Source organism: Caretta caretta, chromosome 5 (genome assembly GCF_965140235.1).
Source record: "Caretta caretta isolate rCarCar2 chromosome 5, rCarCar1.hap1, whole genome shotgun sequence".
In the NCBI taxonomy this organism is placed as follows: Eukaryota; Metazoa; Chordata; order Testudines; family Cheloniidae; genus Caretta; species Caretta caretta.
In genome coordinates this window covers 26,155,272-26,182,299 of record NC_134210.1, presented here as the reverse complement: position 1 = coordinate 26,182,299, position 27,028 = coordinate 26,155,272, and the positions used below count along the sequence as shown (strand labels likewise).

General features: G+C 40.3%; 1 long non-coding RNA gene across 1 annotated transcript in view; it reads right to left on the bottom strand.

Annotated features, from left to right (window-relative positions):
* Nucleotides 1-1,145: 1,145 nt before the first annotated feature.
* LOC142072109 (uncharacterized) overlaps nt 1,146-27,028 on the bottom strand; it is a 40,481-nt gene continuing 14,598 nt past the window's right edge. Inside the window, exon 3 of the long non-coding RNA XR_012668391.1 lies at nt 1,146-1,259. This is a non-coding gene — a long non-coding RNA (uncharacterized LOC142072109). The remainder of the gene's footprint in view (nt 1,260-27,028) is intronic.

Here is a 27,028-nt window from a genome sequence, read left to right as displayed (position 1 = left end):
CAGTTCTGCAGAAAAGGACCTGGAGATTACAGTGGTTGAGAAGCTGGATATGAGTCAGCAGTGTTCCCTTATTGCCAAGAAGGCTAATGGCATATTGGATTGCATTAGTAGAAGCATTGCCAGCAGATCGAGGGAAGTGATTATTCCCCTCTATTTGGCATGCGTGAGGCCACATCTGGAATATTGCATCCAGTTTTGGGCCCCCCACTGGATGCAATACTCCAGGATGTGGACAAATTGGAGAGAGTCCACCGGAGGACAATGAAAACGATGAGTGGGCTGGGACACATGACTTATGAGGAGAGGCTTATTTAGTCTGCAGGAGAGAAGAGTGAGGTGGGATTTGATATCAGCCTTCAACTACCTGAGGATGGAGCTCGGCTGTTCTCAGTGGTGGCAGATGACAGAACAAGAAGCAATGGTCTCAAGTTGCAGTGGGGGAGGTCTAGGTTGGATATGAGGAAACACTATTTCACTAGGAGGATGGTGAAGCACTGGAATGGGTTACCTAGGGAGGTGGTGGAATCTCCATCCTTAGAGGTTTTGAAGGCCTGACTTGACAAAGCCCTGGCTGGGATGATTTAGTTGGTGTTGGTCCTGCTTTGAGCATGGGGTTGGACTAGATGACCTCCTGAGGGCTCTTCCAACCCTAATCTTCTATGATTCTATTATTATTAATTACACCAACCAATCTATCCTGCAGCATATGCTCTTGTGCTGATTTGTTTACACTTCTATAAGATGTTTGATTTGGTACTGATCAACATTTTGATTAAAAAACCAAAATGATATAAAATTAGTTGTGACACATGTTATATGGATTAAAAAATGTCTAAGAGAGAGGTCATAAAATATCATTGTAAATGGGAATTGTCATCAAGCAGGTATGTTTCCAGTGGGGTCCCACAGGGATCAGTTCTTGGGCTTATGCTATTTAACATTTTTATCAATGACCTGGAAGAAAACTAAATAATCACTGAAAGTTTGCAGATGACACTAAAATTGGAGGAGTGATAAATAATGAAGAGAGCAGGTTACTGATACAGAGCAATCTGGTAAACTAGATGCAAGCAACCAATATGCATTTTAATCTGGTTAAATGTATACATCTAGGAAGAGAGAATGTAGGCCATACTTACAGGATGAAGGACTCTATCCAGGGAAGCAGTGATGCTGAAAAAGATTTGGGGGTCACAGTGGACAATCAGCTGAACATGAGTTCCCAGGGTGATGCTGTGGCCAAAAGGGCTAATGCAATCCTGGGATGCAGAAAAAGGAGAATCATGAGTAGGAGAAGAGAGGTTATTTAACATCTGCATTTGACACTGATGTGACCACTGCTGGAATATTGTGTCCAGTTCTGGTTCCCACACTTCAAAAAGGATGTTGATAAATTGAAGAGGGTTCAGAGAAGAGCCACGTGAATGATAAAAAGATTAGAAAACATGCCTTATAGTCATAGGCAGCGCGTGAGTCTTTTCTTTAGGGAGGCTATTCCCAGTAGCGCTGGAAGCTTCCTAGAAGGAGGGGGGGCCACTGGCACCTGGACCGTGGCCTTGCCATCCCAATCTGCCCTCCCCCCAAGACTCCACCTGCACTCCGCCTCTTACTGAGGCCCCGACCCTGCTTAGCCTCTTACCCCCCACAACCCCATCCCTGCTCCGCCTCTTCTCCTGCAACCCCACTTCTTCCTGCCCCCACTCCACCTCTTCCCCCTGAGACCCTGCCTACCACTCAGTCCTCTCCGCTCCCTGTCACTTGCCCTTATGGGGGGGTGAAGAGGAACAAGTGTTGGGCAGGGTCTCAGGAAAAGAGTTGGAGTTGGGGTAGGAAGAGGGCGGAGCCCCGGTGGGAGAGGCCAAGCAGGGGCGAGTCCTTGGGGTGGAGCAACAGGGAGGAGGGGCAAACTGTGAGCGGGGCCTTGTGGGGGACAGAGTGGGAGCAAGGCCATGGTCCAGATGCCTTTGACCACCCCCCCCCCCACACTTCTAGAGAGCTTCCAGTGCTTGTGCTACCAGGGCGCAAAGGCAGGGGGCTGGCCGGCCTCCAAAGGGAGGTGATCTGCATCCGGCATTTGCCCCCTATGTGGCCAACCTTTTTTAATCTGGGGAGGCTTAGCCTTCCCAAGCCTCTTATATACGCCGCCCATGCTTATAGTAATTGACTCAAGGAGCTCCATCTATTTAGTTTGACAAAGAGAAGGTTAAGGGATGACTTGAATACAGTCTATAACTATCTACATGGAGAACAAGTCTTTAATTGTGGGCGCTTCAATTTAGCAGACAAAGATATAATATGATCCAGTGGCTGGAAGTTGAAGCTAAACAAATTCAGACTTGAAATAAGAAATAATTATTTTAACACTTAGAGTAATTAGCCATTGGAACAATTTATTAAGGGTTGTGGTGGATTCTCTATCACCGACAATTTTTAGATCAGGGATTGGATGTTTTTCTAAAAGATGTGCTGTAGGAATTATTTGGGGGAAGTTTTCTAGCCTGTATTATACAGGAGGTCAAACTAAATGATCACACTGGTCCCTTCTGTTCTCAGAATCTATTAACTTCATTTCAAACAAGCAAATACTTTTTTTTTTTTTTTTGGACCAGAAGTGGTGCCTTGGCTATGGAAAGACAAAGAGAGGATTTACCCTGTGGCAGACAAATTCACAGCTACTGAACAAGCCTCAGCCCCTCAGAACACAACTGAGCTGCAAGGTATGTTAGATTATTATCACAGGTTTTTCCCAAATGTTTCAGCCCTTTTAGATCCTTTGTATCATCTCTTGAGAAGTGAGACCCACTGGCATTGGGGAAAGAGATGAGAGAGCTATCCAGGAGTCTAAAAAACCACTCAAGACCTTGGAGTGCCTTGTTCATTTTGACCTGGGCAAAGGATTAATCTGGGCATGTGATGCTTTGCCCTATGGGCATATGGGGTAGGGGCAGTAATTTGGGGGATCTCAGACAACGACCAATTGGTTATGTCTCCAGGTCACTGACTAAAGCTAAAAGGGGCTAATCCCACTTGAGAAAGAATGACTAGTTATTGTTTTGGAGTTAAAAAAAAATTCTGTCGGTACCTCTATGGGAAGCTTTTCCCCATTCTGAAATATCATAACCGTTTGTGGGACAGTTCATTGACAATAAGGATGTACGGACCATGGCACCTATCTGCCTACAGTGTTGGACTTTGACATTAGCATGCCATCCCTCAGTTGTTTACTGGTACCAGAACAATCTGGTTCTATGGAACTTTCAAGAGAGATTGTGTCACTCATAGAACATATCGACCAGACACCAATCAAGGATTCCCAGATAAGGAAATGTACTAGCTAGGATCCTATCCTGAGTACAGCAGGCGATAACATTGTAAGGGAAAAAAATTCTGCCCATTTAGGGCCAAGAGTACAGAACTGAGAACAGAGAATGGATTTATGTTATGGGGCTGCTATACAGTCAGAACACAACAGACTTTTTAAAGTAGGCTTTTTTTGGTAGATTCTTCTTTAGTTATTTCCCATGAGTAACAGCTTCACGAACAAGATTTAACAGATTTCACAAGTAGTGAAATATGGTAAACCCTTAAATTACTAAAATGGGTGGACAAAATCCAATGTTGCAAAGCTTTTAAATTCCATCATTTAAGAATACTGCATGCATTTGTATGATAAATTATTCATTTTGAAACAAAAAATTCTAATGGGTTTTAACTTTAAAACTTTGTGCTGTAAGTCGGAGAGATATACAAATAAATGACAGAAATACAAACAAAAAGTGCCTGACAGAACCCCAGCCTCCTAAAATTAATCTGGCCATCTTCCACAGATGCTGAGTCAAAGAATCTGTAAATCTGATAGTATGGACACAGAAAAATGTGGATAACCCCAGTTCTAATTCTGGCTTCCACCTCTGAATTGAAATCTCTCTCTACTATGTTTAGTGATTTTAATATCCCTATCTCTTCAGACAAAATAAAACTTAAAAAGCATTGAGTTGGCAGACAAAAAAATACAAGATGAAAATAAAAGGCATTTTAACATAAGAGATTTCAGATTGTTCTCTGCATCCCTCGTTTTATTTCTTATTTGTACAACAATTTCCCTTGCCTATATAACCAGTAGTTCTTTCTTAGTGGACCGTTTTGTTTTTGCTTCTGTTGCAATTCTTTATACAAAGTTCAGAAAAGACCCTCCTGACCTATCAATATGTTTGGTCAATGTATACATTTTGGGGGCTTTCTTCTGCATTCCTCACCCTCTTTGGTCTGGGTGAGTGCTTAACTCCCATTAAAGTCAATAGGAGTTGGGTGTGTAAATCTGAGAATAGATTTCCTCCCTAAAAGCTACATTGAAAACCCAGTGAAGTCAGTGATGATCTGTCCATTGACTTCAGTGAGATTTGGATGAATCCTGAATATTATAGATCATTTGGGGCGAGTTCTGACTTTAGCTGCATGAATGGGCCCCTCTAAAGTAAATAAGATTCATGTACCTGCATCCAAAGGCAAAATGGGGCCTAAATTAAAATGTCTGTCCTCTTTCAAATTTAGTAAACCTATATTGGTGGGCTTGGTTTTATTGCTGACAATGAATAAAAAGGAGTAAAATATGATTCTTCTCTTAAATTATTGATGAGAACTAGAACAACAAAAATGGATTAATAGCATCTAAGATGCTCACTGTCAAGAAGGTTTCTTGACTTTCTGTTCTATTGGATAACTCCTTAAGCAAAGCAGTCATCCAAGAGAAACCTCAAATGCATCTTCTCTTTGAGCAAAGTGTCTGTCATACTGGAAACTAACTACTGCTTCTGCTCACCTGATTGGGCTGAATGCTTTTTTAAATTCCTTCCTAGACTCTGTAGCAATTTGTTTGAAAGTAACAGTGCAGAGGATGGAGAATGGTCTTGTGGATAAAACATAGGAGTAGGAGTCAGCAAATCAGCGTATTGATCCTGAATCTTTCACAGATTTCCTGTGTACTTTGAGAAGCCACTTAGGACTAAATTTTCTAAAGTGTCCACTAATTATTTATGGGCTTCTTGGGAAACCTATTGCTTGATTTTCAGAAGAGAGGAGCATCTATACCTCCCACTCAAGGCAAAAGGAATCATCGGTGTTCAAAACTCCTGCAAATCAGGCCTCAGATGTCTCAGGTTGGCCACTCAAGTGCTGAGATTCTCAAAACTAATTTGGACACTTTTGAAAATATAGTCCTTAGCCACTCTATGCCTCAGTCTCCCATTTACAAAATAAGGATGAAAATACTTCCTTACCTCAACTCATTAATGGAAAGTACTATACAAGTGTAGATCACTCTGATTAATACGGACACAGAAATCCATTCCGCATAACTCAGATACATGCATTAATAGCAAATAGGCTAACCAAACATGAGCTGGATCAATGGTTAACTCTCAAGTTTGCAGAATGAAAAGAAGAGCTATGTAACAGCTAGAATAAGTGAGTAGCATTGTATCAGTCTGCATATTTGCAACCAGACTGGGAATGTACACCATTCCCACACATCTCTAGAATAAACTGACAAAAGATACTATTATTGACATGCTATATGAGGGTTTGATCTTTCAAATGAATCACTACCACCATGCGAATGCCATATTATCCTAGCAGGCTGAATCATTGTATCTCTGTTCTGGACATTAGTGTTTACATACTTTAAACACATGAGAAAGAAACTGAAGCTTTGTGATTCTAATACAATTTATATCAGGCCTAGATACCAACAAAAGAACTACTGTGCACATTCTATGACCATGCCAAAACTCTATCACATGACAGTGTCAAATTTCTAAAGGCTGATTACGAAGAGTCTTGAAAATTAAGAGCTCTGTACAGTTTCAGTACTCTGCTTATTTTTCTCAAAGTTTATAACTGTGTATCATTTAACTGCTCCTGTTTTGAAGAAATTAACTGAACACAAGAATAAGCACTTTTACTTCATGCATTTGAAAAGAATACAAATTAAAATTAAGTATGCCACAATGTAGATGAATACCTTTAATTTTTCAACTACACAGTTTAAAAAGTCTCTCCCCAGCCTCTCAGACCTTTCCAAAGGAAAGGAAATTATGTCAGATGTATATCATATAACTAAATCATCTCTTAGGCTTTGATCTCAACAGGTATCTCAAAATAAGCATGGTATGGTCAATATTTGAATGGCAAACTTTGAAAGAGGGCACCTTTTGTACTGCAGTCAATGGTACTGCTGATTCAGGCAGTCTCCTCTGAGTCAGTACTGAACCAGTCATTCATTATGATGACCACTGTGCTACTGGAGTTATTTGAATGAAATGTAAAATCAAGTTGCTGGCCACAGTTGAACATTAAAGATCCTTACAGCACTATTCTAAAAAGTAGGGGTGTTTTCTGAGTATCTTGGCCAAAGTCAAACTCACTTAATTACATTCTGCTCACTTAAATTTTCATGCAGTTTCATCTGAACAACTGTCTTCAATGCCCGTCCTCAACATATGTGCAGTGTTGCTGCAGGTTGTTGATCAGCTATTATGCTGCCCTTTAGAGGTGACTGCATTTCAATGGTGGGTGAGTTGACTCATGTAGGTTATGTAGTTTGCAAAATACTTTGGGATCATTTGAGTTGAAAAGCAAAATATACAAAACATAAATGTAAGATACTATTGTATTTTCAAATTCACTGTTAAATATCTGTTCCTCTATTAAATATATAACAGGAATTCACTTCTGATGTCAAAGCAGTCGATGCTGATTTCTGTATTACAAGATGATAGTGGCAATGCTTTATGTTTTTGAAGAAGGATGCTCTTGTGGGTATGGTCTGGGAACCAGAAGATTTGGACTTCATTTCTAGCTTTGCCACAGGCTTCCAGTGTGACTTTGGATAAATCATTTTACCTTTCTGTGCTTCAGTTTCCTCACCCATAAAACGGGACTAATGCTAGTTGTTTTCCACTTCAGTCACATTTGTAAAATGCTTTGAGTTCCAAAGTGAGATAGAAGTGCAAACTACTATTATTATTATATATGGCCTTTCCTCTAGGTAGATCCCAAAGCACTTTGTATAAGCCACATACATTGAGATTACTTCACCAACCACTAAAATACGCCTTGGGAGAAATTCAGCAGATATCAACAGTCCAGAACACAACATTCCAGGATGGAGAGTGAGAATACTTTCCATATTTTTCCAACTGAAACCATATGGGGAATTTTAGGTAGGTAAAATATAATTATACAAAGTGGAATTTGGCCAGAATGTTTGGGCCTACTCTTACAAAAAACACGTGGACTATTTACAAATGCACCATGGTGGGGGTACTGGTTCAGTATTGACTCATAGAGAAGAGAGCTGCATACTGAATCATAAATATCTTTCATCAGCACCTGAGTTTTCACTGTAGGCAAATCTATACCAAGTACTGACCAACCTTGTCGTTCCTTAGCATATGATATCTGATGAGATCAGAGCTTACAGCAGAATGGCTGCCTAATATAACAATCACATCAATGTGCATTTTATTTATAGGGAGATATACTAAAATAGATGGTTTTATTTGCATATTTCCTTATATGAGCATTCTTTATTTAATTGCACAGAAATGATTTCATGCCTATGGTACAAACACTGTTACTTTTGGAATCTACTTTCTCACATCTCTAGCCCAATTCTAGTTCAGCCTCTAAAGCTTTATTCAGAAAATGATGAGCTTAAACCATTAAGATAATTAAAACACTGTGAAATAATTGTGTAATAAAAAATTGTTCCTTTTTTTCATAAATGAAATCTCAGTATAAATCCAAGACCCTAATGATAAAATAAACTGTTGAAAAGCAAAATAAAATTAAAGTAACTAAAGTCTTTTTAAATAACTGTACTTCATGAAAGTGCGTGTTTAGAGTCCCAATTGCTGTTAGGCTTTGTGCTAACAATTTAAAGTACAATTAGCAGTAAAATAGCCAGTTCTTAAGGCCACCGATAAATTAAAGTTAGAAAACAATGGTGACTTGCGCTTAGTATGCGGATCATATAAACCTAAACTGAAAAGAAGGCCATTAGGATTCTGGACACCTGGTCTTCTCTTGCTGTGGATAAAGAACAGGGCTGAATGTTGGAGTTCACTCATACAATTCTAATAGCTAATCCTGTTTGTAACGGTCGATTTACATGTTAGAAGATCTAAAAGACAGGAAGTACAGAGTCTGCCTTTGAATTTTAGTCTTTGGAGTTTTCCCTGTTAATCTTTCTGAGACAAGAATCACAATTTATTACCAACTATTTTTGGCTTTCAACACAAGGTTTTCGTACACCTTACAATAACTTAACAAGATAAAAGAAAATAATTTATTTTTGCTTAGTACAATATATTCTTCCACATGTGGTAATAGGGTGAATTTTATATATATATAATAAACAGTGAAGAAATATCAATTTCAAAAATAAAATGGAATTAATCAAATGATGTATTTAAAATTATTATTCAGTCAGATCTATTTGAAAATTGCCACCCCAACTCAGCCTCATCTTTAGTACATTTTATTGTGATATTAATATTTTGACATCTATATATTAATTAACAACTAATATAGATGTGTCAAATAAGAAGCATGGAACTATTAGTTTCATAGCACATTACCAGAAAATTCAACGTTTATTTATTAATTAATGTATTTGCTGTTGATAGCAGGAGTAATATTATGAAGATGTGTGTGTGCTGGAATTAAGGAATTTCACAATTTTTAAAATAAACCATTAGTAAATTAATCAGTAAATAATATGCATGTATCCTTACTGCTGAACATCTGCTGATTATACAGGAATGTGATATGCAGGGGCCATCTTTAATAGGTTGCCAATTTCCAAAGTGCGTACACAAATCACAAACTTGTATTGTGCAAGCACACTTGAAAATTTCAGCTTGAGTGACTTGCCCAAGGTCAGGTCTCCTGACCCACAGTCCCGTGCCTTAACCACATAACCATTCTTCCCCCATTGTTTGTATTTTATCAATGTACATGGGCTTGGCAAGCTTTAATTGATGGCACTCAAAAATAACAAAGGAAACAGAAAATTCAAAGAAACAGATGGTAATTTAAACACATTTAGTGCAGAAAAGAAATAAATGGAAAGGACATAGTAATGGGGAATAGGATAGAATTTTATAGTGCTGAGTCAGAGAAGGCCATGAAATATTTCTTCAAAGTTTAAGAAGTAACATGGCATAAATCTACAAAACAATGAGCTCACTGCTAAAAATTCCTTTCAAAACATCAGTAGCCATCACATCGAATTCTGTAGAGATTGTTTTATTCACTTTGAATTCCATAGGGCCTGATCCTAAGCCATTACTATGATACAATGGAAAATTGTCACAACAATGCTCACCTTAGATGGAGGAACATCAGGATGATTGATGAAGGGTATGAGTGATTTTGGATTAAAGGTGCGAGGGAGGGTGTAGGGTCCCTCAAAGCCAACACAACTATATAATTGTTTGTGGTTTCTCTTCACTTTCACCAGGCTCAGAGCCAGCCAGAGGAAAATAAGAAGGAAACAAACATTTTAACTGATGGGGCCAGGGTTCCGCCTCAAAGTTTAAAAGCCAGCTGGAATCTTCTGCATTTTAAAAATTATCAAACATTTCAAACAAAAACTTTCAAAATAAGTAAATCTACCTGTTTTTTTCATCTAGAATTCTATGCTATAATAACTCGTTAATGAAGATTCTACACACAAACTCACAGAGCTCTAAATGTACATTTTGTATTTTGCATGTGCAAAAAATAGTTTAATACCAAACTAACTACTTTAAGAAAATTATTAATGTTGCCTGGTTAAATACTCAGAAGTAAAGAAACACCAAAATTATGGTTCCATTTACAGCATTAAATTCTGCTTTCTTACACATGGTAGGACAACTTGTAATTACATGAGTACATGCACTTTCAGAGAAATTGTGGCGGGTGGCCTAATCCTTAATAAAACAGGTTCTGTTGGACCAAGATGGAGAGCCATTTCCAGAATCTTAGACCCTTTATGGAAAATGCCATGCCATCTGTTGCCTTCCTTTTAAACCAGGGGTGGGGGTGGGGTGTTTGTTAGCCCAAGTTCCTTAGCTGATCACAACTGTGCCAGTAACATGTTGGAAGAGATGCAGTCTTCTTGGAATAGTCATGTCCCAAGCCACTTATATATATACCAGCATTTATGGTACATAATATTACACTATTATACTAATATAGGGAACATCTTGGGCTTTAGCACAGTCCAAGTGATCTTTGAAAAACATTTTTAGTGTCAATATTAGCTCTGACCATTATTACAAAATGTTATAAGGCAGAAAACCTTTGACATGGTCAAAGGCTCTTAAGCAAAGTAAGCAGTCATGGGATAAGAGGGAAGGTCCTCTCATGAATCAGTAACTAGTTAAAAGACAGGAAACAAAGGGTAAGAATAAATTATTAGTTTTCACAGTGGACAGAGGTAAATAGCAGGGTCCCTTCAGGATCTTTATGGAGACCAGTTCTGTTCAACATATTCATAAGTGATCTAGAAAAAGGGGTAAACAGTGAGGTAGCAAAGTTTGCAGATGATGTAAAATTACCCAAAATCATTAAGTCCAAAGCTGACTTCAAAGAGTTACAAAGGGATCTCTCAAAATTGGGTGACTGGACAACAAAATGGCAGATGAAATTTAGTGTTGATAAATGCAAAGTAATGAATATGAGAAAACATAATCCCAACTATACATACACAATCATGAGGTCTAAATTAGCTGTTACCACTCAAGAAAGAGATCGTGGAATCGTGGATAGCTCTCGGAAAATATCCGCTCAGTATGCAGCAGCATTCAAAAAAGCAGAGTGTTAGGAACCATTAGGAAAAGGGTAGATAATCAGACAGAAAATATCATTATTCCACTATATAAACTAATAGCGTGCCCAAACTTTGAATACTGTGTGCAGTTCTGGTCACTCCATCTCAAAAAGTTGTATTAGAATTGGAAAAAGTACAGAGATGGACAACAAAAATTATTAGGGATAGGAAACAGCTTTTATATGAGGAGAGATTCAAAAGACTACGACTGTTTAGTTTAGAAAAGAAATGACTAAAGGGAGATATGTTAAAGCTGTTTCCTGGTGTGCAGGAGGTGCTGGGAGGGAGGGGGAGAAGGGGGAACGGGGGCACTCGGGGAAGGGGGCAAAAAGAGGCGGGGAAGAGGAGAGGCATGGGTGGAGTGGGAGTGGGAAGAAGTGTTGCGGGGCCTTGGGGTAAGGGGTGGAGTGGGGGCAGGGCCTGGGACTGAGCAGGGAGCTTGGGGGTCCTCCATTTTAAATCAGAATGGGGGTCCTCAGGTTACTAAAGTTTGAGAACTGCTGGTTTATTTAAAGAGTTATAGCACTTTTCTGCCAAAATATTCTGTATACCTCTCAATAGGCAACCTGCCCCAAAGCAGATTCTTATGTCTGGCCAGGAAATGTAATTGTTTGGGTAAACATGACTGTTTCAGTGTCCATGTTACTTCCATCTGTTCAAACATAGCAAGGCACAGTCCCTCATTTGGAGATCAGTGCTGTCTGTAGCTAATGAGTGAGATTAAGCTTCTAAAAATGTATTGTTATGCTGAAATTTGGATGCTATCTTTGATCTATAGGCACGCAGAGACCTTGATAAAGCTGATGGATGTGTGTGCTAGCCACCTTCCATTCAGTCGTTTGTTTAGTGATAGCTGAACCAATGGAAGCCTCTGCTCACAGAATAGATTGAATCGTAGGCGCCAACTCCGTGGTGCTCTGGGGCTAGAGCATCCATGGGGAAAAAATGGTGGGTGCTGAGCACCCACCAGCAGCCCCCTATCAGCTCCCTCTTTCCCTAACAGCTCCCTATCATCTCCCTGCCAGCGGGCCTCGCAGATCAGCGCCTCCTGCCCCATCCTCCCGCCTGCTGCAATCAGCTGTTTTGCAGCGTTCAGAAGGCTGGGAGGGAGGGGAAGCAGTGAATATGTGGTGTGCTCGGGGGACAGGGCGGAAGTGGACGGGAAGAGGTGGGGTGGGGCGGGGATGGAAAGAGGAGGGGCAGGGTGGGGCCTTGGGGGAAGGGCTGGAGTGGGCGCGGGGCCTGGGACAGACCTGGTGTCAAGCATCCCCTGGCAGTTTGAAAAGTCGGCACCTGTGGTCTGAATGCAGGTGCAGGAGCTGGGGATTGTGGGCCTGGTCTACACTACAGGGCTAGGTTGATGTAAGCTGCCTTGTGTTGACTTAGCTGTGAAAGTGTCTTCACTTAAATTTGGCTGCCGTCAACGTAAGTGCCTCTCTGTGCTGGTTCAGTAACACCACCTCTCCAAGCAGCATAGAATTACATTGACTGTTACTGGTTTTCAAGAACCATCTCACTATGCGCACACTGACAATACAATCGATACAAGTGCTCCTAGTGAGGACATGCACCGCTAACACAAGGAGCCAACTGTGCACACACACAAGCAAATTAATAACTGCAGTGGCTCTATGTCAATGTAAATTAGGTCAATATAATTTTCTAGATTTGGTTGCATCTGTCTGTCTCTGTGTGGGTAAAAAATGAACCAGAAAGCAGGCGAAGTACTTGTAGTGTGGCCCTGAGAGAGGACTTTATGGTCAGAATGCTGGCTGAAAAGGTAGGCTTGGAATTGTGAGCAAGGAGACTGCCTCCCATCATTTGATCCTCCCTGATCCTGGTGCTCTACTCCCAACCTGCTGCAAAGCTCCAGGAGCTGGAGAGGCAGAGAGGTTACAAAGAATGAAAACCAGAGGAGAAACAACTGTGGTCATCTGTTAACGTTATTTTATGGGATATAATTGGCAGGATCACTCTTCTTTTCTTTTCTGAAGATCAGTATGAGTTTTGCTTTCTTCCAGTCTTCTAGTAGATATTCACTTGTCATAGACCTGTCCAAAATAATTTTCCGTGATTGAATGGCACAAAGTAGCCAGAGAAAAAAATTAGAACCGGCCCCAATGTTTTTTTTCTAACTCCCAAACCTGCTTTTACATTGATGGATTTTAATACTTCTCCTATTGACCCTCACTAATAGGTTTAATTACTCCCCAAACTAGCTTTACTGAATTATAACATCCTTTCACTGCAGTATTCTATATTGCCATTTCTGAGTATGCTAAATACCAATAGCTTGTAGTCACCATTTGTTCCAAGCTTCCCTTTTATTCTCACATATTCAGTAAGTCCTTTCCTATCTGTAAGAAGCTGATCCAAGATGAATTCTCTTTTTGGTTGGGGTTTCTCTGCTTTCTGGAACATAAATTGCTTTATAGGGAATGTCTGTAACTTTTAGAAATTGCTTTTTCAGTTGTATTTGATTACTAAATACTAGTAAATTACTAGTAATACTATGTATTACTAAATATACATGTAAATAGTTCAAATTACCAATAAGTTCAGTATCTTGTGGCTCAGAGCACTTGGAAGTTGGTCCAGTAAGCTGTCATTCGTATTCTCTTCTTTTCCTTGTTGTCAGTAGGAGATGCCCATAATTGTTTCTACTTTGGTTTTCATTCTTTGTAACCTTATCTAAAGAATTTCTCATTTCTTCCTTATCAGACAATAGCTCCTCACCATTGTTAACACTTGTAACTGTTAATATATCACAACCTTTCCAGCCCTTTGTCCTTCTCTCCCTCTTCTATATAGGTTTTACCCTCGGTAAATGACATTCCAGTTATAAGAATCTTTATGCTCCCCACCTCTCATGAGAGTGGAAGAAGCATTTGGACTTTAAATTGTTAGCTCTTTGGTACAGTGACTGAACTTCTGTCTTTCTCTTGTACAGGCTGAAGCATATTGTTGTTGTTCAATAAAAACAGTAGCAAAGGGATAAATGAGAATGGGGTGAATATTCAATATGATGCATAACAATATAGTGAAAAATACAATATTACATTTGCTCTGATATGCCACTCATTTGTTTTGTATTTAACTGGCACTAGTTGAACATATAAAACCTCTCTGTATTAAACAAAGGTGTTGTGTGCAGTACATTGCCTCTATACCATCTAATTGCAACAGTGTGTATAGAAATAGGGTAACTAGATAGCGACTGTGAAAAAACAGGACAGAGGTGGGGGTCAATAGGCGCCTATATAAGAAAAAGTCCCCAAAAACGGGACTGTCCCTTTAAAAACGGGACATCTGGTCACCCTATATAGAAGTCAATAATATTTGAACAGAAAAGAAGTACATCAAATGAAAAATCAATTACAAAATGCCCCTACTTATTTAAAAAGATTTAAAAAACCAAACAGTCCTTATTCTGCAGCTTTTTCTCTATGTTTTATGTCCCTATTTTTCAATCTCAACCATTTTGTAAAAAACAAGTACTTTCATTACCTTAGCAACCACAGAAACATGTGGTACTGTATGTATGCAACCTTTTTAAGAAAGTACACAGCACCATGGGAACTGAGCTGTTGACTCCTGTGGAGGCAGCAAATGGTAGCAATAGAAGCAATTCAAATGCACTATTCAAATAAATGGTAGAAGTTTCACACCAGTGATGTAAGACAAACAAAGACTGGGGCTTCTGCACCACTGCAAGACCCTTTGGATATTGCCCATTATTTATACAGAATGGGAAGTTGCATACATCCTACTCAGTGGATGGACCATTAAGCTACCTCTGCAATACAGAATATCTTCCTAAACCTACCAGTTAACCATACACAGTGTGACTATATAAAATTTTTACAGTAGTTTAAAAGAAAAAAGTGTTTCCAATTAGTAGTCTCCTGTCTTTCAAAACTTGTTATGCTCATTAAATTATTTTTGATAGACACAGCTGATTTAAGACAATGTACTGCATGCTGTTGCTAATAGCTTTGTGAATATAAAGGCATTTACTAGGATGATTGCAGTGAATATATAGTTGAATGGAGCAAATATCAGGCCAAAGGCCAATCAGTTAAAAATGGTTGGATTATATGAGCCATGTGCCAAGAGCTTTTTCCAGATGTTTTTGCTTGGATTAAGGACCTGGTTATTCTCAGGCGTTTCACCTTTCTTTTTAAGTACAGATACATTTCTGCCTTGTTCTGTGTTGTGCAGCATAAATACATGTGTTATAAGGTGACATGCTTTTACCAGTATCAGAAGTAAACAGTCACCACTCTTGTGTGCACTACAGAACCTTAGTTGGGCCCAAGTGTCTTCTCAGTCTCATGTATCTAGCTAGGTACTCATATGGCCCCATTAGTATATAATATGTAAGCATCTCACAATCATTAATGTTTCACAACACCTCTGTGAGACAGGGAAGTATTAGCCACATTTTACAGACAGAGAATTGAGGGCAGATTAACTGACTTGCCTAAGGTTACACAGGAAATCTGAATTAAACGCACATTTCCTACATCCCTGTTCAGTGACCTATCCACTAGATTGTATCCAATCCCTTCTGGTCATTCTGTGCATTGCATTAGAGTTTCCTTAGATGAACTTTTAAGGGTTCATCATGTGGTGACAGAAGAAACTGTAAGAGTGTCCCCTAAGATAAAATGTAATTTTTTTCCATTCAAACATCTTTCTTATGTGACATATAACATTTTCACCAAATTCACTTTACCCCATTGCATGTGTGTGACATACCCCCAGGGTACCATCTGGAACTATGGGACTGCTTTGCCCCCTGGATTCTCCTCCCTGGGCTGTCTCTTACACTGCTGTGCTAGTGACAAGCAACAAACCCCTCCAGGTGCTATGATCACTCAGCCAACAGCATGCAGAGACACACCCAGCTAAGTTGCATGAATGCTCTATAAGCCACTCATGAAGCATACAGAGAGAGACACCAGCAAATCTCCCCAGCCCCGAGCCTTGCACCCCAGTGATGTCCCATCTAACACTGCTCAAGACCTTCTCTTGAATCGTGGAAGCTCATTAATTAATTCACCATTTTGTCAAAGGAAAATGCACATGTGCCAGCTTTTGTAGTCTGAGCAGATTCCCCAAGCACTTCAGACAAACTCACTGGCAAGGATATTACATTAAAATAAGTTTATTAACTTCAGAAAGATAGGTTTTAAGTGATTATAAGTGTTAGGCATGGAGGTCAAAGTTGGTTACAGAAGAAATAAAAATAGGATCACAGTCTAAATTCTAACTTTAACAGACTAAGCAAGATTTGAATCAAACAGCTTTCCTCACCCCACTGGATGTTGCAGGCAGTTTACAGTTGTTAATACACAGGCTGGGTTCCCATAAATGTAAACAAACTTGTTTGTCTTAATGATTGACTTAGCAAGAAGTAGGACTGAGTGGACTGGTAGGCTCTAAAGTTTTACATTGTTTTGTTTTTGATTGCAGTTATGTAAAAAAATAATTCTACATTTGTAAGTTGCACTTTCATGATAAAGAGATTGCACTACAGTACTTGTTTATCTATACTATTTTTTGCTTATCATTTTTACAGTGCACATATCTGTAATAAAATAATAATATAAAATGAGCACTGTACACTTCAAATTCTGTTATAATTAAAAACAATATATTCGAAAATTTAGAAAAAATCCAAAAATATTTATAATACATTTAAATTGGTATTCTATTATTATTTAACCGTGCGATTAAAACTGTGATTAATCATGACTACTTTTTTAACCTAGTTAATTTGTTTTATGTTAATCACTTGCATTAACTGTAATTGACAGCTACAAAATGTCCAAGCACTCTGAATTTACCCCAGAATAACTGAAATCAGAATTTGCTACAAATATTAAACTCACTATAGACAGTGGCGGATTAAAGATATTGCCACCCCTAGGCCCTGAAATAATTGCCATCCCCCCGCCCCAGCCCACCTTCGCTCTGACTCTGACTCCGCCTCCTCCCCTGAGCATGCCGCCGGGTCCTACTTCTCCCCGCTCCCTGCCAGTGCTTGAGTGCGAAACAGCTTCGTGAAGGAGGGGGGAGTGGGGGGGAACGCGATGCGCTCAGGAGAGGAGGCAGGGCCGGGGTGGGGATTTGGGGAAGGGGACCAATAGGGGCAGGGAGGGAGCGGGGAATGGGGGTGGGAAGGGGTGGAGTTTGGGCGGGGGCAGAGGGTGCGAACCAGCGCCGGGGAAAGCACCCTCTGGCTGCTATTATAAATTTGCTGCCCCTGCAAATTTGCCACCCTAGGCCTAGGCCTTGTCAGCCTAGGCATTAATACGCTGCTGACTATAGCAGGCACAATCCCTGCTGGATAGTAAAGCACTGTGATGGGGTGCCCAACCCACTCAGGATTGGAAGGGGTTAAAATGGCCAGGTAGGCCAATTAACTCCACAGGCCACACCTGGAGGAGGACTCAAAGAGCAAGGAACTATTTGGAAGAGGTTCAGCTATGCAGGAACAGAAGGGGCCTCTAATAAGGCCAGGAGTTGTGAGCAGTAGAGGGGATTGCTGGGAAAGGCTGCAGGAGGGCAGGCAGCAGTCACGCCCTGGGAAGAGGGAGGTGGGTGTGGAGTTGGTACACCCAGAGTGAGAAGAGGAACCAGATGTGGTAGGAAGCAGTCCAGGGATGGAGGAGTGAGGGCTGAGAGAGGAAAGCCCAGAACTGCTGAGCTAAGGGTCCCTGGACTGGAACCCAAAATAGAGGGTGGGCCCGTTTTCCCCTAACAGACACTGAGGCTGTGGCGCCATGGGGCACTGAGAGGGAATACTGCCTAGGACTGCTAGGGAGAAGGTACTTACTACCCTGAAGGGAAGAACACTGAGTGACCTGGCTGGAGGGCCGAGTCACTAAGAGGTTGCTGCAGATTGTGGGATGAGAGAGGAGCTGCAGACCTGTGAGGGAGATAGAACAACAGCATACAAGCTGAAGAAGGGGGTATTGACCTCAAGAACTAATTCCCAGAGTGACCAAGAGGAGGCACCAGACTAGCATGAGTAGTGTACCTGGTGACAGGCACTAAAGATAAAGTAATGGCCAGATCCTGCTCCAGTGTAAGTCCCACCTTATGGTTTTGGACATTCCAAAAGCTGGCTTTGCATTTGGCTTTCTGATAATGAAATTATTTTCCAAAGAGACACATGGTCAGGAAGTAATGTTTGTTCCGTGGTTTAACTAAGTCTTCTATTCATAAAAGGAGTGTGGAGAAATGAATGGGGCACTGCAGTGTGGTGTTGTATTTATTATGACTATATCACAGTCCTTTTGCTAAAATGCAGTCCTTCCTTTCCTCCTTAAAGATTTGTGTTTAATGAGTAAAGTGAAGTTTGTTGTTGAAAAGCATAGTGTCATGCAGCTGAAAAATAAATGGCTTTCCTAAAGAATACAATATTAATTGCAGTTATACATCTTAAAACTGAAACTATGTTAGAGACGCCTTTGCAGACAATGGAGTTTATCATTAAAGCCATTGACTTCAACGAAATTGTGATTTGGCTCAAAAAGAACAAAGTTTCCTTCCTGGTAGATTTTTTTTTTAAAGACAAATTATTTAAATTGCATCATTCTAACTCCTGCCCTATCATCTGGTGTTCTGTGAGACCTTTTGAACTAGGTAACAGAGAAAGGTAACACCGCAGCATTCCAGTGGCCTGTAAGTAAATCTTGCATCTATTTTTAATCTTTCTAGGCTTCTGAAGGTAGATTAGGGAGTGCTCATTCTCAGGGGGCTACCTGCATTGATAGTGAGACATGGGATATGAACCCTGAAGGGTCACTCTGAGGACAAAAACAATACAACACATTGGAACCAGCATTGTAACTGTGATTCTCATGGATTAAACTTCAAATGAGCCCTTCCGTTCCATTCAATTATTGTTGACTGCAAATGGCGACAGCCTGTTCTCACATCTGAAACAGAACAAGATCTCATTTTTTGGGAGATAACTGCTCGGTAATTTATATTTGGATTTTCCCTTTTTGCTTAGACAGACAACAAAGGTGGATCATTTAAAAAAAATTAGTTAAACACACAGTAACTGTCATCCTTTTCTGCACCAAACACAGGACAAAGACTCCACAATGAGAGAAACAGCACAAAATGGAAAGGAGGAAGCTTGGAATGGTTTAAAGTCAGTAACAAGATGCAGCATTCTGAGATACTTGTAAATAATTCAGGGAGAATAGCACCAGGTCTGAGAGAAAGGGAAGGTAAAAAGAGCCGGGGGGGGGGGAAGGGGGAGACCATCTATTCCCACAAAAAGTTTCAGTAGTTAATGAAGTGAGTGCTGTGGATGCTGCTGTGGATGCATGTTTAATGTACAGTTGCTCTGTACCAAATGAAATACAATATATCAGACAAGTACGAATCTCAGTGTCATCACAATAATGGAGATAGCTGTAGGATTGAAGGGCCTGCTTCTTGTTTACCCCAAAGCTACTTTACACTTTCATTTTAAATTACCAATTACACTTACCCCCACCTTAAGGCCAGAGTGGTGTGAAGTGGTCTTCATGTAAATGAGAATCTGGACCCATGTTTAAGGTTGTCAAACACTTCCCATTAGAAGACCCTATTTTCAGTTGCTTACAACTTTGCAAACTGTAGCCCTTTGGGCTGAAATTTTCCTCAGCCTCAGGCTGAATTTTCTTGGAAAATTTAAGCCAAAACAATTTAGTCATTTCTGAGAACGAGGCACAGAGCATGCCTACCAGATTGGGAGCTGCAGGTGAGATAGGCAGTGGAATGTCGAGTTTGTGAATCCCAACAGGGCTTAGGCGTGAGTTAGGTACCAAGCTGCTTGGTAGTGCCAGGACTTAGGTGACTGTGCATACACTCACACTACCGGCAGAAACACAGGCACCTAAAACGACTTTACAAGACTGGAAATAAGGCATAAGTTTTTAATGGTGAGAGTAATTAACCATTGGAACAATTTACCAAAGATCATGGTGGATTCTTCATCACTGACAATTTTTAAATCAAGATTGGATGTTCTTCTAGAAGATATACCCTAGGAATTATTTTGGGGAAGTTCTATGGCCTGTGTTATACAGGTCAGACTAAATGATCAGTGGTCCCTTCTGGCCTTGGCATCTAAATTTCATCTATCTATGAAAGTGAGGAGTGTAGGAATTTTAGGCACCTACAGTATTTGGCAACTGCTAACTGGGAGTTTTATGATGCCAGTGATGCCCAGATGTTAGAACATAGGTGCCTAAATGGGTAGCCAGGTGCCCAAGTCTCCCTTGTGAAGCTAGTCCTTTAAGTTATTTGAGCAGCTGACTTTTAAAGTACTATTCAGAAACCAGGCACCATAAAATAATGTGGCTTCTAGCATCCTAATTATCCTTCATCCTTGTACAGTCATGCTAATCAGCTTTGTGGTCGTATTAACCCATCCAAATGCTTTTCTGGGTTTGGGAGGAGAAGGAGATTAATACTGGAAGTTACATTTGGAGAATTTTTCAGAACTGTGTGTTTTAACTTCGAAAATGTTCCTGATTGATAAAATAGAGGTTTGTGCCATTACAGTCTTTATTGATTTAGAGCAGATGGAAACTAGTAATTCCTTAAGACACTATAGTGCTTTGTCATTCCCACTTACCCATGGTACCGACTATAGCACTTGACAGATCAGTGTCTTTACAGCATATGACTGAACATTTACAATCTATTCTTTCAAAAGACAGAAGCAAAAGAGAGTTGATGATGGCAGCCTCTCAGCAATGAAGTAAATAATTTAAGTCCAGATAATTTCTTTCAGATGGTAAGGGCTTGTCTACACTTAAAACATTACAGCAACAACCCTGTGCTGCTGTAGCGCTTCAGTGTAGACAATACCTGAATGAACAGGAGGATTCTCTCATTGGTGTAGGTAATCCACCTCCCTACGAGGCAGGGCATATGCCTAAACTAGACTAGGCAACAGCAGATGCTGATGAGAGGGGTGTGGCCTAAGTCCCACCCCTCCAAGAGAGTTCAGCATCTAAATCCTTGCTGCAAGGAAACACCCATCTGTTCGTAATCTACAGCTCGGAACCCTCTTCTGGAATCAGGTGCTTAGGCCTTTTTTTTTTTTTTTTCTGCAAGAACAGCAGCGTACACCCAACTCCTGACAAAGTGGGAGGGTGTGACGTTGCACTCCATACGTTTTATGGAAATATGTTTATAAGTGTGAATATGATGTAACTGGAATATGCTTCATGCAAAAAGTCTCTTGTAAGGTATCATTACAAAGCTTATGATCTACCAAGTGTGTTCGTCCTATTTGTTTGCATGTATTATTTCTATGCCAGGAGTTAAGAGAATAAGATATAAACTTGTATTACTGATGTAAACATGTTAAGTGGAAGCCATTAAGGGTGCTTCAGAATCAATGAACTGTGAATGGGTTTGTTTACCTGCAAACCTTCCTATCTACGTATCTTCCAGCTACTAGGTAATGATCATGTCACCTGAACCGAATCAATCTTAAACCTGGTACTTTTCCATTTAGAAGGAGGGGTGGGGATCCAGAGAGAAAAAAGATTCCCTCCTTGTGCCAAAGCTATAAAAGGGGGTGGAACAGAACAAAGGAGGCTGCCAGTCATGAGAAATCCCCAAGTTACCGCCTGAGCTGGAACGAACAAGGACTACACCAGGGGAAAGGATTGGGCCCAGACTAGGAAGGAGTCTAGACGGTGAAAGAAGCTTATTTGAACATCTCTGAGGGTGAGATTTACCTGTATTCAGTTTCTTAATGGATTAGGCTTAAATTTGCGTGTTTTGTTTTATTTTGCTTGGTAACTTACTTTGTTCTGTCTCTTATTATTTGAAACCACTTAAACCCTACTTTTTATATTTAATATAATAAAAATAGGTTTCAGAGTAGCAGCTGTGTTAGTCTGTATTCGCAAAAAGAAAAGGAGCACTTGTGGTACCTTAGAGACTAACCAATTTATTTGAGCATAAGCTTTCGTGAGCTACAGCTCACTTCATCGGATGCGTTCAGTGGAAAATAGAGTGAGGAGATGTATATACACACAGAACATGAAAAAATGGGTGTTTATCATGCACACTATAAGGAGAGTGATCACTTAAGATGAGCTATTATCAGCAGGAGAGTGGGGGGGGAGGGAGAAAACCCCTTGTAGTATTTCCCCTTGTTTATTCTCCCCCGCCCCCCACTGTTCCTCGGACCTTCTTGTTAACTGCTGGAAATGGCCCACCTTGATTATCACTACAAAGGGTTTTCTCTCCCCCCCCCCACTCTCCTGCTGGTAATAGCTCATCTTAAGTGATCACTCTCCTTACAGTGGATTGTGCTTCTTGTCCTATAACTTTGTGCTGTGGTTCTGTCAGCTCTTAAGCTAAATAATGTTGTCTTAACCAAATTCTGGTTAAGTACACCACACTAAGGTAGTTGCAGAGGCTGGTGACAGTACTTAAGTGGTGTGAGTCCTTGGGAGTCATGCTGGTCTCATCACTGCTCCACACACACAATAATCACAGATTGCCAGTTATGTGGAACACTTGGAGAAGGATCTCACCATTTTGATCTATGCTTTTGTCTCCTCCAAATTAGACTACTACAATTCACTCTACTTGAGCTATGTGTAACCACCACAGAAAGGTTTAAGTGGTACAACATGCAACAGTTCAATTCACAAGCTGCAAAGGCCAAAGCCAACACATTATACCTGTGCTTCACAATCTCCACTGGCTATCCATTCACTTCAGGACAGAATTAAAGTAACAGGTCATTGCAGATTAGGACCATCCATATCAGCTGTGCTCCTTTGTGGATAATGCAGATGGAGACACCTAGATTTAGACTGTCAGGTGCTAGGCATTTTTATCTGCAGGACCCTGATTAGGGAACTCCATGCATCTGATGAAGTGGGTTCTGACCCACGAAAGCTTATGCTCAAATACATTTGTTAGTCTCTAAGGTGCCACAAGGACTCCTTGTTATTCTTGCTGGAAGAGATCACACTCATCCCACATCAGATTATAAATATAAAATGCACTTTCAATAAGCCATTTCCCAGGAAGAACACTTGTTAAGTAAATAAATCCCTGAACATAATCATTCATACTTCCCTGTAATGGAATAAAGAAAAATAATTTGTTCCAGATTCTTTTGCTTCTTAATTTTCTTTAGCGTTTGGATAGCTAAGCTCATAGGTGCCTAATAAGTACCCTAGATAGATAGGGAAAGGGTATAGAGCTGTTTCCAAAAAAACTAAAGCTTCTTTTATTTCTCTTTCACAATGGTTGCAAATACTTTGAAAATCTCTTGTTGTTTTGCAGGCAGTAAAGAAGATATTTTAAAACCCTTTTTGCTGTAAATTGTACATTTCTAGTATTCTCACTTGTAAACCAAAAACACCTACTTAAAATTGGTGTTTCCACAGCAGCCTGGAGATTGGTTTAGATGCATGCAAAAGAGGCTCTTGGTAATTTCCATAAGAGGTGGAGCTAATGCTGTGCTGGCCACTGGTCCTTTCAGTTCCATCCTTGCTGTTCGGGGAGGGGCAGAAATAGCAAGAAGAACTTAAGTGATTAATTAAAAGGATTAAGGGGATTATCTTTGTTAATGTTTGTAAAGTGTTTGAAGATGAAAAAGAGCTGTAGAAATGCTAAGCAAATGTAGTATCATTAGTAGTTAAATGGCAGGCACAAATATGTAAAACATTATGTAAACATAGAAGAGGTGTTTGGCAAATATAGCTCTAGGACAGAATATTCTTGTAATCTTTCAGGATGCTGTGACATGGGATAGTGGGTATATAGAAATAGCTAGCTTCTTTAAACTAGTCTTGGGAAATGCCTACAATTAAGGATACATGGGGCAAAACTATTTTCAACAAAATATTTTTATCCAGAAAATAATTAATTTAGAACATGCCCTGTGATAAAGAGCTTACATTGATACAGAGCCTTTCATCCCAAAGGATCCCAAGGTCTTTGCAAGTGTAACTGATGTATAAATTATACATAGTGATCTCTCTGGGTTGTATGGAATTGCAGCCACTTCAGCGTGAAATGTGGCAGTGGTTTAATAGAAATAGGGCTTGTCTACATGGGCAAAGCTGTGGCACAATAAGATATTTTTCAAAAGCTATTCTGGAGTAGCTCCCCATATGGACCCACTATGCTGAAATAACAGTGAGTGTAGGCTAAGGATTATAAGGAAGGTCCATCTCCTCCCCCTACCCCCCATTTTGTGGAGTTAGGGTGGTCTCTGAGCACACCCACCAGTCAAGCCCCACTCATTACTTGAATGGCTGAATACCTATCTTTTCCCCCAGTTCAGGAATTGCACTGGGGTTTAAGTGGGAGATAAGTGCCTGGGCGCCTAGAGGGAGGCAGCAATGCATATGCCAGAGGCAGAAACATAGAAGTCTAGTTTCAGAGTAGCAGCTGTGTTAGTCTGTATTCGCAAAAAGAAAAGCAGTACTTGTGGCTTTTACTTTTACTGCAAAAATGTAGGCACTGAGTGACTTTAGCACCTATAAGCTTAGGCAGCAGCCAAGCAGGAGTTTTGTGGGTTGCAGTGGTGCCTAAAACCAGGACTTAGGTGTCTAATTGCCTTTGTGGATCCCACCCAGAGTGTCCACACTGGAAACTATTCTGGAATAACTATTGCTTATTGCACTATAGCTATACTGGTCAATTTTCCCATGAAGACAAGCCCTAAGCAAGAGCTACACAACAGTTTACAGCAGTGAATGGAAAATCATTTTCTGGTTGAATCTACAGGTGAGATTTAGGTGAGTAGATTTAGGTGAGTAGAATGCTGACCAGTGTTTCTATAAATATTGTTAGGCTGCCATTCAGGGAGTTTCAGGTCCAAAGGCAATGACCCACCTCATTAAAGCCAATGGGTCTGTCCAGCATTCTTTCACGCTCTACAGAAGGAGCAATTAAGCCCCTTTATGTATTGAGAACTGTGGGGCTACTACCCAAAGCACACCGGCACATGGCAGGTCAGAACTAAGCCATGTGGACGAGTGGGTTTCCTGGTTGCAATCTGAGGGGCTAGGATATCAATTGTAGGTTGTATGTGTGTTGGAGGCAGAAAGCCCAGAGAAGGAATTGTGAGTTGATCCTGAGAGAAAGCAGAGGGAAAGGGCTTATTGGGCACAGAACTCACTGTACAGGTAGAATTGGGAATCTCTCAGCCAGGAAGCTGCCTGCTATTGTTTGTTTGTTTTGTGCTGTGTTCAGGGAAAGAGGACTTTGTGTACATTTTCTGTAAATAAATAAGATTACCTCAACAATATACCTGACTCTTATTACTGATTTCTTATCCTAATGGCAACAACTCAGCAAGGCCATAGATTTTTGGCTAACCACTCAGGCCAAAGGGACAACAACATTGAAGTAACAATCCGGTCAGGACACAGGTTAATATCCCAACACTGATGAAGGATGCCATGGATCTTTAATAATAACAGTTAGTTGTTACTGGGATATCTACCAAAATCCATCAACCAATCTCACCTTTTAATTTGACGAGAGACTTTCAGGCTTGGATTAGATTAACAAAAAATGAAAAAACACTAAAATGAATGAATTTGCACCATGAAAGAGTCCTTGTTTAAAAGTTACATCCAGCTGCCCTTAATTCTTAGATTCATTCTACATTTAACTTTAGCTGCAATGGCCTGCAAATAACAAGTCTCATTTAACTCTGCATCGAGGATGTTCTGGGTCTTAAAGGCACAATAATCACTCAAAGTCACTTCAGTTGTTAGATCTCTATACCCCACATTCAGGCCCCTTGCTTCACTTCCCTCTTGAAAGGTGATACATTTACCATCTGGAGCAACTGCCACGTCAATGACTTAACAAGAAATAAACAGGAAATAATAGGTTAGCTAGCTGTGTCTGACACTCAGGTTTTCTAAGCCTATTTTTGACCCATACTGATCATCTATTTCTTGATATAAGAGCTTTTGTTTACATTATCTTGTGTGGAGAGAGAAGCTTCACAGCATCCACAGACAATGAGGCAAAATTCATGAGGAATAGCAACATTTTTTTCAGACATGTACTGGGAAAAGATCTGCAAGATATAAGGAAAGAGGGCCCCACCATTAAGAGGCAAGAAACAGTGGGCTGGAGGACATGGCCTTATCCACCCCTACCCCCCAGAACATGGGGTGGGGGTGGTAGGGTGGATAACGGTTAATAGTTTTGCCTTTTATTACTTTCCAGTTGTTAATGGATTTTCCAATTTATGCGTCAACTTCGTCTTTTAAAGGGTCGTCATTGTATCCGATCTTGGTGTGGGAAGAGGAGGGGGCTTGAGGCTGTTTTTCTGCACACCATGAGGTTTTATAAGTAGAGCTGAATTAGAGCCAGAGCACTCTTAATGAAATGGAAGTGTTTATTTACTGTGAAATCATGTGGTGTTAAGGTTTTGTTAGGTATGAGTGCTGAATAGTGTAGTGGATGAATAGATATTGTGTTCTGTCAGTGCAGATGGTATTGAAGTGTATGAACGTTCATTTAAGTGTTGTATAAGGGGCTGATCCAAAGCTTATTGAAATCATTAGACTCCCTCTAAATATGCTCTCCCACTGATGTCAATGGAAGGTGTGATTGTCCTGCACAATGACTAAGCTGGCAATTCTGAGAGGTAAAAACTACTGAGAAATAATGAGACAGTCTTTGTCTCCTCTTTTTAGATGTCACTAATGATGAGAATCACCCACAACAACTCCCCCCTTCTATTCTCCTTCAACCTCCCTCCTCTCTTCCATCCCTTCATACAGACTTCAACAGGGATAGAGAAGATGCAGGAAACTATTTGTATGTGATATCTGCCACGGTGATATCTGAATGCTTCTGACTATTAGAATGTGCCTGACTACTCCAACTCCCCTTTAGTTAAAAGATTTTGAAAGAGCTATTTCAAATAGGAGAAGGGGGGGACCTCAAGAAGAAAAATCCTGTTATTTGTAAGTGCTTTCTGAAAAAGCTAAACTCTCACAGACAACTTACCAAATTTTATTTTAAAGCACACACTAGGAAGTGAGATTAGATTTTTGTGCTATAATTATTGAAACATTATTGGCTGAATTGAGGCTTGAAGCAACATATGGTAGAAAAGGT